The 13,568-nt window shown below is 43.3% G+C and overlaps 1 non-coding gene across 1 annotated transcript; it reads right to left on the bottom strand.

Moving 5' to 3' along the window:
* Window positions 1-6,315: 6,315 nt before the first annotated feature.
* LOC119935830 lies at window positions 6,316-6,453 on the bottom strand. Its single transcript, XR_005453457.1, has one exon. It is a non-coding gene; the product is annotated as a small nucleolar RNA SNORA7 (small nucleolar RNA).
* Between the last annotated feature and the right edge of the window lie 7,115 nt (window positions 6,454-13,568).

Genomic DNA, 13,568 nt, shown 5'->3' with positions numbered 1-13,568 from the left:
ATTGTGAGCCCCATGTGGGACAACCTGATCACCTTGTAACCCCCCCAGTGCTTAGAACAGTGCTTCACACATAGTAAGTGCTTAACAAATGCCATCATTAATTACCAGTGCATTGGCTTAGTGTTGAGACCAAAGGCATATTATGCATTTGGACCTGATAACGAATACTCAATTTTGAGGTGCTTGGTGGTACCTAGGTGGAGCTCTAGTTGATATAAGAAGAGAAGCAGCATGGCTCAGTGGAAAGAGCACAGGCTTGGGAGCCAGAGGTCATGGGTTCTAATCCTGGTTCCGCCACTTGTCAGCTGTGTGACCTTGGGCAAGTCACTTAACTTCTCTGTGCCTAAGTTACCTCATCTGTAAAATGGGGATTAAGACTGTGAGCCCTACGTGGGACAACCTGATCACCTTATATCCCCCCCACCCAGTGCTTAGAACAGTGCTTCACACATAGTAAGTGCTTAACAAATGCCATTATTATTATTATTATTATATTATACTAATAGGCGACTGAGGATGGGGCAGGGCCTGAATTAGCCATCACTGTGTTGCCACCCTTCCCCCCATCCTTCAGCTTTCCCGGCCTCTGTTTTTTTGTTTTGTTTTCTTTTCTTTTTATGATATTTGTTAAGCACTTACTACTATGTGCCAGGCACTGTACTAACCCCTGGGGTAGAAACAAGATAATTAGGTTGATCACAGTCCCTGTCCCACGTGAGGCTCACAGTCTTAATCTCCATATTACAGATGAGGTAACTGAGGCACAGAGAAGTTAATGACTTGTCCAAGGTCTCACAGCAGACAAGCAGTGAAGCCGGGATTAGAGCCCAGGTCATCTGTCTCCCAGGCCTGTGCTCTGCTTCTATTGATGAGCCCAGGCCCCAGCAATTCTCCCACAGCTTCCCAGCCAGAGGTTACGTTTTCACAGTGACATGAATCCTGCAGCCTCCGTGTACTGAGAACAGAGGTGTCTTGTCAATCCAAGGGGAAATTCTTCCTTCTAACTTTCACATATGGCTCCTCCACCCCACCATCTTCCCTGCCCCATATGCCCCCAAACCTCTGACTCCTCTCTGTAATCAGGCCTCACATCTAGTCATCTGCTAAATCAATCGATTAATTAATTACTGTATTTGTTAAGTGCTTCATCTGTGCCAAATACCCTACTCAGCATTGGAGGAGATTCAGGATAATCAGGTTGGACACAGTCCCTGTCCGACATAGGGCTCCCAGTCTAAGACATACGGACATTGAGGAGCAGCGTGGCTCAGTGGAGAAGAGCACGGGCTTTGGAGTCAGAGGTCATGAGTTCAAATGCCGGCTCTTCCACATGTCTGCTGTGTGACCTTGGGCAAGTCACTTAACTTCTCTGAGACTCAGCTACCTCATCTGTAAAATGGGGATTAAGACTGTGAGCCCCATGTGGGACAACTTGATCACCTTGTATCCACCCCCAGTGCTTAGAACAGTGCTCTGCACATAGTAAGCGCTTAACAAATGCCATTAAAAAACAAAAAAAGAGGAGTAGAATTTTATCCCCATTTTACTGATGAGACAACTGAGGCACAGATAATTTAAGTGACTTGCCCAAGGTCACACAGTAGACAAGTAGCAGAGTTGGGATTAAAACCTAGGTCTTTCGACTCCAAGGCCAGTGCTCTTTCCTCTAGGCCATGCTGCTTGTCTGAATTTTGGCAATTCTTCCCCTGAAGCATACATATACTAGATCAATAGTATATATTAAGTGCTTACTATGTTCAGAGCATAACACCTGCAAGGGAATAATAGAGTTAGAGGACACAATTTCTGCTTCCAAGGAGCTTTCAGTCTAGTAAGGGACACAAACACAGAATAAGGTAGACAGAAAGAGGAAGATCATATAAAAATGGATATGTGGAAGTGAAGAGGCTTAAATAGTAGGGTTTGAAAATCAGTATGAACAGAAGTGCTAAAGTCATTGTGAGGGCATAAGTAGAGAGGTGACCAAAGTGCAGAGGTGATAGTTGAGCCATTATGAAATGAGGAGAAGAAAAATTAATTGGTGAATATCTCCTAGAGGGGGTGGGACTTTAGAAGGGCTTTGAAGATGAGGAGAACAGTGATCTGAAATAATTGAAGCAGGAGAAAATTCTAGGCAGGAAGAAGGAGGTGAGCAAGAACTGGGCAAGTTTTTCTTTCTGTAACTTCTGAGTTCTGCCCCTTCAGTCTATTTCCTCAGCCAACATACAAAGACTCTAATCCTGGCCTTAGTAACCTCTTGGCATCCTCCTCCAGGGCTCCCAGCCTTCCAACTTCTTCCATTCTAGTGCTGCAGCCACAGGAATTCTCTTTCTTAAGGGTGATTTTGATGTCATTTCCCTTAGACGCTTTGACTCTTTACCACAGCTGGTTTGCACTGGCCTTCTCTAACACCAGTTACTGCTCCCCATTTCAGTTTTCCCACCTCTTCCCCACATCCCCTCATTGCCAAACCAGTAAACATACCTCCCCCTAAACTGGAACACTCTCCAGTAATCCTCATTATGATACCAAGATTCACTTCTTCCATAAAATCCCCCCTCTAGTCATTCTGTGAACACCACACAACTTTTATCCTTCCCATTTCTTACTAAGGTCTGTTATTTTTATGCTATCTGACTCTATCCTCCCTCCTCCACATTTATTCAGCTTCTGGGTGAACTGTACTGATTGTTTGTGGGACAGTCAAAAGAAGTAAAAAAAAAAAATATGTCCTTGAGAAACGTAAAATGTTACATAGGAGCCAAGCAGATACAAATGTTATGATGAAATAGGATAAAAATTATATCAGATAATTATGATAAAGAACTAACATACTAATAGAAAGAGGATGATTGCTAGGGTGATTGGTGGGGTGGTATGATCAGAGAGATGTAGGTGTTAATCAAATAATTCTCTTGGAGAGGATTATTTAGGAGGGTTTTTAAAGGAGAGGAGGGACGTGGTTTGGCAGGGCTGACAAGAGAGAGTATTCCATCGAGGAGGAATGGCAGAAAAAATGCCTCGTCCAAACTACTGTAAGCTTGAGAGCAGGGATAGTGTCTTATTCTTTCTTTGCAGCTCCTCCTAGCAACCAGGGAGTGTTCTCTGTATGTAGTGGATGCACAGTAAAAGTTACTCACTTGAAATGGAAAAGGTTCCTTCTTTATAACAGTGAATAACAAATCAGTATGTCCCTAAAGGAGCAAAGGGAAGCCATATTGGCAAACACCGAGGCTTATCCTCCCAAAACCATACTAATCATGTTATAGACAATTGTTAAACCTCTCCCTGGATAAGTAACCCCTTGGGTTCCTTTGCAAGGCAGAAGACAATATCTTACTTGCCCTTTTCCTAAAGTAGCACTAATGGGAAGGTTTGCTTCCACTGAAGGGTGTGTTTCTATTCCATAGGTTCAATTACTCCTGCTGTGAACCTAAACTTTTAGCTGAGGGGGACAGGCATTTGGAGTAGCTATGTCGTCTGCAGATGCTATTTTTTCTGTTTACCTTACTTAAGCACCAGTAAAAAAAAAAGAAAATCAGGAAAGAATCATTTGATCTCTGGTCAAAATTCTATTAAATACCCATTATTTTGAGATACTGGTTTCTTGAACTATAAGGACCTTCATGTGATTTAAACAGTTGAAGTATACTGTTCTTTATTTTTTCTTTTTTAAAAAATATTTGCCTTTATTTCTCAGTGAGAAATGTTAATTAGAATAGGGAGGAAAGGATTTTTGACATTCTCAGGTCTAATGCACAGACTATTCACCTCAGGAAATATCTTCCAAATGCATTTTAAATATGGCATATCACTTTATTTATTAGCCATGGAAACACACTGTCAAAACCCCACCTATGCAATGAAACATTCACCCGAAATGTCCTCCCTTCTTTCTCCTTTTTTCCTGCCTTCCTCCATCACTACCCCATATTCTCTCTCTGAAATCCCCTTCAACCTTCTGACTCTCCCTGAAAATATCGTTTTTAAAAGCTTACTGCTCTAGAAAGCTGAGACTGCCTTTGGAACCTCAAAGACAAGATATGCCTTTGAGGTTGAACTGCCCAGTCCAAGAACCTGGTTATTGTCTCTAGGGCAAGAACAGCTGTTGGTACAGCCTGGGCTTAAAATAACCAAGGAGCATCTGTCAAAACACAGTTCCTTGAGTCTCCCCCCACTCCCACCCTCCCAAGACTTAATCCTCTCTGGAAGGTCAGAGACCACCCACCCCAGTCCTGCAGGACTTGCCCACCCACTTAACTGGTTCCCCATTGATAGCCATTCTTTTTAGCACCTGAAGCAACTGGAAAAACACTATAAACTACCGCTCAAATGACATTACACAGAGAAGCAGCGTGGCTTAGTGGAAACAGCACAGGCTTGGGAGTCAGAGGTCATGGGTTCTAATCCCGGCTCTGCCACTGATCAACTGTGTGACTTTGGGCAAGTCACTTATCATCTCTGTGCCTCAGTTATGTGTCAGTTATATTGTACTCTCCCAAGCACCCAAGTGCTCTGCACACACTGATTGCTCAATAAATATGATTGACTGACAAACTATTGTGAACATATGAAAATAGTGTTTAAAAAGGACCCCAAACTATCATCTTTCACATGCCAGTGACAGGTGGGCCATTCGAGGTTTTGCCTACACTGAAGAAAGCAAAGTGATTTTTAAAATATTTATCCTACTAGATTTAATCCTTTGTTAGAGACCACCAATATAGCTAGCTGCTAGTCACAACCCCTTTGAGCCAGTCTCAGGTCAACATAGTGAAATGAGGAAGAGACAAATGTCAAGATGTCCTTATAGTTGATAGGATTTATGTCCTAGAAATTGTTTTTGTTTAGTTTCCCTAAGTTTGTTCCGTCTTCTGATGGCAACTACTCCATTCTATCCTCCTATACCTCTCAGCTGCCTTAGGTAGTGTTGACTACCCTCTTCTCCTTGAAACATTATTCACCTAGGCTTCACTGACACTGTCATGTCCTGGTTCTCTTCCTATCTCTCTGACCACTCCTTTTCAGTATCCATTGCAGATTCCTCCTCCGCCTCCCACCCTCTGACAGTTGGGGGTGCCTCGAAGCTTAATTTTGGGGCTCAGTCTATTCTCCATTAATTCCTGTTCCCTCAGAGAACTCATTCATTCCCATGGCTTCAACCACCATCTCTTTGAAGATGATTCCCAAATCTACTTCTCCAGCCCTTCTCCTCAGTCTCACATCTCCAGTCCTTCTCTTCAGGCTCACATCTTCTCCTGCCCTTGGTAGACATTTTCCTTGCCCACAAGTAGCTTATAGTCTGGTTTTTGTGTGGCTCTCTGTTTATAAAGATAAATGTATCTTTTTAAATTATTATTATTATAAATTATTCTAAATATGATTAATTATTAAGAGACTACATTAGCAACTGGAAGAGTGATTATTATTTTTTTAATGGTATTGTTAAGCATTTATTATGTGTCAGGCTCTGTGCTGTGTGCTGAAGTAGATACAAGCTAATCAGGTTGGTTACAGTCCATGTGTCAAAGGGGCTTCACAGTCTTAATCCCTATATTAAAGATGAAGTAACTGAGGCGCAGAGAATTTAAATGACTTACCCAAGGTCACACTGCAGACAAGCAGCAGAGCCTGGATTAGAACTCTGATTCACAAAACTGTGCTCTTTCCACTAGACCATTCTATTTCCCATTTCATCAGAGAGTGATACACCAAAAGCCAAATTACCTTAACCATAAATATGATCAATCAATCAATGATATTTATTGAGAGCTTACTAGCAGAGTCACCAACATTTCAAGTAAAAATATATGCTAACATCCATCAGATTGTCTCATAGAAGCATTCTCCCTCACTGGTGGGAAAATTTAACCTTATAATTTTCTTTAAGTGGAATCTCCTACTTTCCTCCTGATTGCCATGTCTCGAATATTATGAAAACCACTCCTACACTGTGAAGCCTATTTTTGTGTTTCAGTCTGAAACCTGGTCTACAACTCTTAGGGGTGTATGCTAAATTGACCTCCCACCCCTTTAGTCCTTTTTGCAAAATGAAAGAGGTGTTAGGGCTCTGAACCATTACGTCCAGAGGTGGTTGTTATGCTATCGCGTCATGTCCAACCCATAGCGACACCATAAACACACCTCTCCCAAAATGCCCCACTTCCATCTGCAATCATCCCGTTAGGGTATCCGTAGAGTTTTCTTGGTAAAAATGCAGAAGTGGTTTACCATTACCTCCTTCTGCACAGTAAACCTGAATCTCTGCCCTCGACTCTCTCCAATGTTGCTGCTGGCCAGCACAGGTGAGTTTTGACTTGTAGCAGATTGTCTCCTGCTTACTAGCTACTGCCCAAGCTAGTATTGGAATGGGTAGGCCTCTGCTTGACTCTCCCTCCTGTAATTGTGACTGGTAGAATACTGGAAACTCTCCAGGTGCACCACTGAGAGGATGTCCAGAGGTGCCAGGGATCAATGAATAAATACCATCAATCAATGGTATTGATTGAGTGCTTAATCTGTGCAGAGCACTGTACTAAGCAGAATTAGCAGATACATTACCTGCCCATAATAAGCTTACAGTCCAGAGGGCTAAATCTCTTGCCTCTTAAACGAATAAACATCCAGGAACAGTGCCAGCACTTAGAACAGTGCTTTGCCCATAGTGAGCACTTAACAAATGCCATCATTATTATTATTAAAAATTCTGAATCTTTTGGGCCAATAGATTTAAATCTGGATCTCTGACTGAATTGAGCCAAAAGGATTTTGATGTTTTAAAGCAGATCCAATCCCCCTTGAAAAATTCAGATCTCCCTCTAAGTTAGAATAAATGTAATTGATATGGACAAATACCTTTCCAGGAAGCACTTCTCGAGGCCCCGGAAGAGCTGTAAAGCTTCTTGCCATTTGCTTTCAGTCGGTTTTCAAACTATCCTCAACCCCAGACCCTGGGCCTTTTTGCCAGCAGGTTCTGAGCCCAGTGAGAAAGAACCGAGGGTCCACTTGGGCCTGATCTTTCCTGGACAGCTTATTGGATGATGCAGGGACAAGGGGGACATGAGTCTTCAGGACCTGCTGCAGCAGCTTGTCCTGTCCTGTGAGACTCAGCCTCAGGGTCTCTGGGCAGTAGCGAGGGCCAAGGCCACTATCCTTGGCAGCAGCCTTGGCCCAGGTGGTCTATCCTGGGCCAGATGCCATAGCTGCTCTCACACTAAAAATACGGCAAGAAAGACTCTGGACTCTCTCTCCTGCCTCTACCCTGCGCACTCTCTTTCTCTTCACTCTCCCTCCTCTCCCTTCCTTCCTAATACAATAGAGGTGGCAAGTACAATCACCACCCACAGGGAGCTTACAGTCTACAGAAGGAGACTAATGTTAAAATAAATGATAGGGGAAATAGACTGTGAGCTTGTTCTGGGCAGGAATTGTTTTTATTGCTGCACTGTACTTTCCCAAGAACTTAGTAGAGTGATCTGCACACAGTAAGAGCTCAATAAATACAACTGAATAAATGAATGAAATAGTGGATTATAAGGATATATACATAAGTGAAGTGCATAGGCAGCCCAGAGGGGAAGGCATGCAGGAGATATGGGGACTTCGTCAAGGAAGGCCTTTTGAAGGAGGATTTTGAATGTAGGGAGCATGGTGGACTATCAAATAAGAAGGAAGAGAGAGTTCCAGGCCAGAGGGAGGTCGCTGGAAAGGATTTGGCAATGGGACAGATGAGCTGGAGGCACAAAGTGTAGCTTGTTGTTTGAGGAAGGAAGCATGCGGCCTGGGTTGTAGTAAGAAATCAGCGAGGGAAGGTCAGAGGGAGAGAGCTCAATGGGTGCTTTAAAGCCAATATGAGGAATTTCTGTATGGTATGGAGGTAGTTGGGCAACCACTGGAGGTTTTTGAGGAGTGAGGAAATATGGGCTAAATGGCTTTTCAGAAAAAGGATCTGGGCAGCTGAGAGAAATATGAACGAAGAAGTGAGAGATGAGGCAGGGAAGTAAGTGAGGAGGCTGATGCTTTCTCTAATCAAGGTGGGATATAGTAAGTGCTGGAATCATCCTCCCTTTCAAAGTCTTATTGAAGGCACATCTCCTCCAAGAGGCCTTCCCTGACTAAACCTTCATTTCCTCTTCTGCCACTCCCTTCTGTGTCACCCTGACTTGCTCCCTTTATTCAACACCCCCCCCCGCCCCCCGCCAGCACCATAACACTTATGTACATATCTGTCATTTATTTATTTATATTAATGTCTCTCTCCCCCTCTAGACTGTTAGCTCACTGTGGACAGGGAATGTGTCTCTTTATTGTTATATTGTACTTTCCCCACTGCTTAGTACAGTGCTTTGTACACATTAAGTGCTCAGTAAATGTGATTGAGTGAATGAATGAATGAGGCTGTAGAGAAAGAGAGAGGTAAGGACTGGAGGGGTAGATCTGTAAATTTCTGTTTGATGCAGGGGGAAATGGGAAACTCTCAGAGGCTATGGGAGAGCAGTCTTGTCTTGTCTTATGCCCTAGAGTCGTTTCTTACCCATAGTGATGCCGCGGACACGTCTCTCCCAGAGTGCCCCGCTGTCCATCTGCAATTGTTCTGGTCGTGTAACCTTAGAGTTTTCTTGGTAAAAATAGGGAAGTGCTTTACCACTGTCTTCTAATGGAGAGCAGAGAGATGCATTATAAATGATGCTTAGGGATAATGAACCAGCCGTGGGTTTGACTATGCTCTTAGGGAGTCCAGCTGATTAGCACAGGCTTCTCATACTCCAGTGGCCTCCAACTGTCTGCCTCTGAGTGCTGATAGCTACAGAGGACACCCAGGCAGTCATTCATTCAACAGTGCTCTGCACATAGTAAGCGCTCAATAAATACGATTGATGATGATTCATTCAATCATAAGGCAGTTCCTGGTACCTTAGAAGTAGAGAGGACATTTCTTTAGCTCTGAGGCTCAGAGAAACAAAGACAGCTCAACCTGAGGTAAAACACACTTTGGATGTTGACAGCAAATGTTTAATTTGAAAGGGAGTCATTTCATTTGAAATGCAAGTAGCTGTTAGGGGCTTAAGCTCCAGCCCCTCTGGAGTGATTGGTTTGGATGGTTCATTAAAAGGGGTATAATTCTGAGCCAGGCTAAAAGCAAAGCTGGGCCAGCCTGTGCTTGTGGTGGGATCACTGCCCCCTCCTCTCACCTCTGTCACACCCTCAGTAGTGCTGAGTGCCACTGAGAACAGCTGCTATGAGTTCTAAGTGCTTTTATGAAGCTCATTCTGACTTGTCAGCCAGATAAACCTGAACTAACTCCTACTCTGAATGGTCTTTTTGTTTTTGCAAGAAATTATGTAGATAGCACAGAATATTGGTGCGGGGTAGATAATGCTATGCTTGGGGCTCTGCCTGATGAAAGTTTTAGGCCCTTAGAAGATATACTGAGGTACTATGTAGATCAGAAAACAAAATATTTTGTAGCTGAAATCTCCTTCCAAGAAATATACACCCCTTTGATGTTGCCGGTTATACTTAATGGCACAAATAAAGTCAAAGAGAAAGCCCCATAATGATGATACAGCATTTACGGCAGTAGTCTTAAGAAATGAAAACTCCACAGAAGTCTAATTCATGATGAAACAACCAGTACCAGACCAATCCCATTCCCAGGGAGACATTATTACCTTGTGACCCAGGAACGAGGCAGCTGTGAAACAGTGTTTCAGTGAACCACCCACCCCACCCAACACAGACGCACACATATACACACACACACACACACACACACACACCAACACATGCTCCACAAAAATAAAAATCTCTGACTACAGAACATATTACTTGATAAAATGTTTGCACTGAGTTTAACAAATTTTATAGTGATTACACTTCAAGTTTATGTTTCTCTTGAATGGCCTTGAAATACAGAATGCAAATAAAGAAATAATGAGTTTTGAAGTTGCAAACAGATTACCACTACCCCAAACTTGATGATATCAGCATATTACCCATACCCATCAAAATCCACATGTATGGCTTGGTATGGGTCTCTTTGGCAGCAGAATCCATAAATTGGGTGTTGACATCACATATCATTTAACTTATTTACAAGTTAAGGGCCCTGTATTGCTTTATGTTCTATGACATAAGTGCAGGAGAGAATTAAGAAATAACTACAGTATCAGAGCAAGTTGATAATTTATAACCTTGTCATAAAAAATAGAGAAAGCTGGAAAAATGAATAAATCTAAGACAGGTTTTGAATATGTTGCAGCAAATAAGTGGCAATGAATAAACTATGTAGGAGATAGTACTTTTTTTAGAATGAGGCAGTTATTCCAATAGCACACACATAGGTTTATGTGCGATTTTACTGATTTCCGTATCCACTTCCACTTATTATTTATTTCTATTTTCACGCTCTTTTGGTTATTGCATATTAACATTGTGTATTTATGAATTCTCACCTCTTCCTGCAAATTGCAACTCGCAAGTCACCGCAGTGGAGGGGCAAGCTCATTCTAAAGTAGAAGAGAAGCTGCTGGGTTATGCCATCAGTGTCCAAGGTTTCTTTCCAAATTGTCAGTGCTAAATAATATAACAAAAATGGTATTCATTAAGTGTTAAGCACTCTATGCCTTAGATAATCTGATCCCACGTTGTCCCTGCCCCACACAGGGTACACTGTCTAAGAAAAAGCTAGAGTAGGGATCATATCTCCATTTTACAGATGAGGAACTTGAGGCCCAGAGAGGTGACTTGCACAAGGCAACAGCAGAGCTGGGATGAAAACCTGGTTTTTCTGACTCGAAGACTTTGTTCTGTCCTGCCTCAGGTCTGGAACACCCTCCCTCCTCAAATCCAACAGACTATCACTCTCCCCAGATTCAAAGCCTTATTGAAAGAACATCTCCACCAAGGGGCCTTCCCAGACTGAGGCCTCCCTTCCTCATCTCCCAGTCCCTTCTGCATCTCCCTGACTTGTTCCCTTTGCTCTTCCCCCCACCAGCACTTATGTACATATCTATAATTTATTTATTTGTATTCATGTCTGTCTCCACCCTTCTAGATGTAAGCTCTTTGTGGGCAGGGAATGTGTCTGTTTATTGCTATATCATACTCTCCCAAGCACTAAATATAGTGCTCTGCAAATAGCTCAATAAATGATTTAATGAATGAATAAATGAGTGAATAAGCAAGAATCCTTAATATAGAGAGTGATGACAATTGGAGTGGCTACTTAACTGGCCAGTCTGGCAATTTTTGGTGGTCTTGTCACGAGCCCCCCTGGCTTATATGAACCAGAACCTTCCTGGACCGGGGAAGCCTCAGTGGCACTTAGTGCAGTCAAACCACACCTCTGATCACCAAGGTAATTATGGAAAGATTTTTACTAAATTTTTACCAATGTGCAAGGGAGTGACACATACACACTTTCATTCACTCCACTCCTCCAAGGGTCCAATAACAGTCTGCAGATCAAGGGAGCCCGTTCTGCCAATGCTTCTTCTTTCTGCTTCCAAGTGCTGCTGCCTTCTACTGCTTCTGAGTGCTGCTCTTGGCGTGCTTCCATCTTGCTTCTCCTCTGCATGCTTCTGCTCCAGGTGCTTTCCCTGTGTGCCTCCTTGTGAATTAAAGCAACAGCCTTTTATCTGACTTAGATGTTGCAGCTGGGAGTTAATGAAGCAGTCATTCATTGTTCCAGGCCTTTTACCAGGTGGAGCAGGGAGAGAAGGACGTGTCTCCCTCCACACTCCACCCCCACAGGCCAGCAGTCACCTGCTCTCAGGTAGAGCCCATCAGCGCTTTCACCAGTCTTTTTCTTTTAGTTTTTCACGGGATCACAAACAGTCACTAATAAGGCTCACCACAGGTCTCTGGGGCTCTGACATTGTATCCTCAACAATCTAAGGGTACTTTGTCTATAAACATGTTCCCTACCAGTGTCCTTCCAGTCACAGCCATCCCACATTCTAAGAGGGGCCAAGGGAAGACCACGTCATCCCATCTCTGGCAAAACCCTACACACCTTCTTACTTTGTGTTCGTATCGATCCAGAGTTGTAAAGGGACCAGGCATCAGCATTAGATTGTTGGCTCCTTCCAATTTATTTTTACATTTCTTTGGCAAACTCAGGCTCCCAGTTCAACTTTTGGTGTTCAGAGGAGGCTCAATAAATATGGATGATAGGGTTGTGAGATTTTCCATTGATTCCTGTCCTTGTCTTTGAAATTACTTTTGTGTTCTTACAATCAATCAATCAATCAATCGCATTTATTGAGCACTTACTATGTGCAGAGCACTGTACTAAGCGCTTGGGAAGTACAAATTGGCAACACATAGAGACAGTCCCTACCCAACAGTGGGCTCACAGTCTAAAAGGGGGAGACAGGGAACAGAACCAAACATACCAACAAAATTAAATAAATAGGATAGAAATGTACAAGTAAAATAAATAAATAAATAAATAAATAAATAAATAGAGTAATAAATATGTACAACCATATATACATATATACAGGTGCTGTGGGGAAGGGAAGGAGGTAAGATGGGGGGATGGAGAGGGGGACGAGGGGGAGAGGAAGGAAGGGGCTCAGTCTGGGAAGGCCTCCTGGAGGAGGTGAGCTCTCAGCAGGGCCTTGAAGGGAGGAAGAGAGCTAGCTTGGCGGAGGGGCAGAGGAAGGGCATTCCAGGCCCGGGGAATGACGTGGGCCGGAGGTCGACGGCGGGACAGGCGAGAACGAGGTACAGTGAGGAGATTAGCGGCGGAGGAGCGGAGGGTGCGGGCTGGGCAGTAGAAGGAGAGAAGGGAGGTGAGGTAGGAGGGGGCGAGGTGATGGACAGCCTTGAAGCCCAGGGTGAGGAGTTTCTGCCTGATGCGCAGATTGATTGGTAGCCACTGGAGATTTTTGAGGAGGGGAGTTCAGAGCGTTTCTGGACAAAGATAATCCGGGCAGCAGCATGAAGTATGGATTGAAGTGGAGAGAGACACGAGGATGGGAGATCAGAGAGAAGGCTGGTGCAGTAGTCCAGACGGGATAGGATGAGAGCTTGAATGAGCAGGGTAGCAGTTTGGATGGAGAGGAAAGGGCGGATCTTGGCAATGTTGCTTTAAATTTCCTTATGTGTTCCTCGCCAATCTCCTTTCCCCTTTTATACTTGGGTTTTGAGTTCCTTGAAGGTTGGGGACCATATCTAATTCTCGCCCTTGTAGTCCTTCCAGCACTTTAGCCTGGTGCTTGAGACCCAGTAACTTCTTGATAAATTCTCCAGATAATGCTACTGTAAACCAACATGCCTAAGGCAGACTTCAGATTTTTGTTTTTTTTGCAATTTTTTTACAATATTTGTCCAGCACTTATATGTCAGACACTCTTATAAGTGCTGGAGTAGATATAAGGTAATCAGGTGTGAATACGCTACATTCAGATGATCTCCAGGAAGAAGCAGACTCTGATTATGTAAGGGTGGCTCTGTGCATATGATTTAAAGGATTCTTAGGCCTGAACATTTTAAATTGAACAAACAAAGCTGCTTAATTGTCCATTCAACCATACCTAAGCTCGCTGTTGTATTCCTTT

Source organism: Tachyglossus aculeatus, chromosome 1, assembly GCF_015852505.1.
Source record: "Tachyglossus aculeatus isolate mTacAcu1 chromosome 1, mTacAcu1.pri, whole genome shotgun sequence".
NCBI lineage: Eukaryota > Metazoa > Chordata > Mammalia > Monotremata > Tachyglossidae > Tachyglossus > Tachyglossus aculeatus.
The sequence above is the reverse complement of the archived record's forward strand: the minus strand, read 5'-3'. Positions and strand labels throughout refer to the sequence as shown.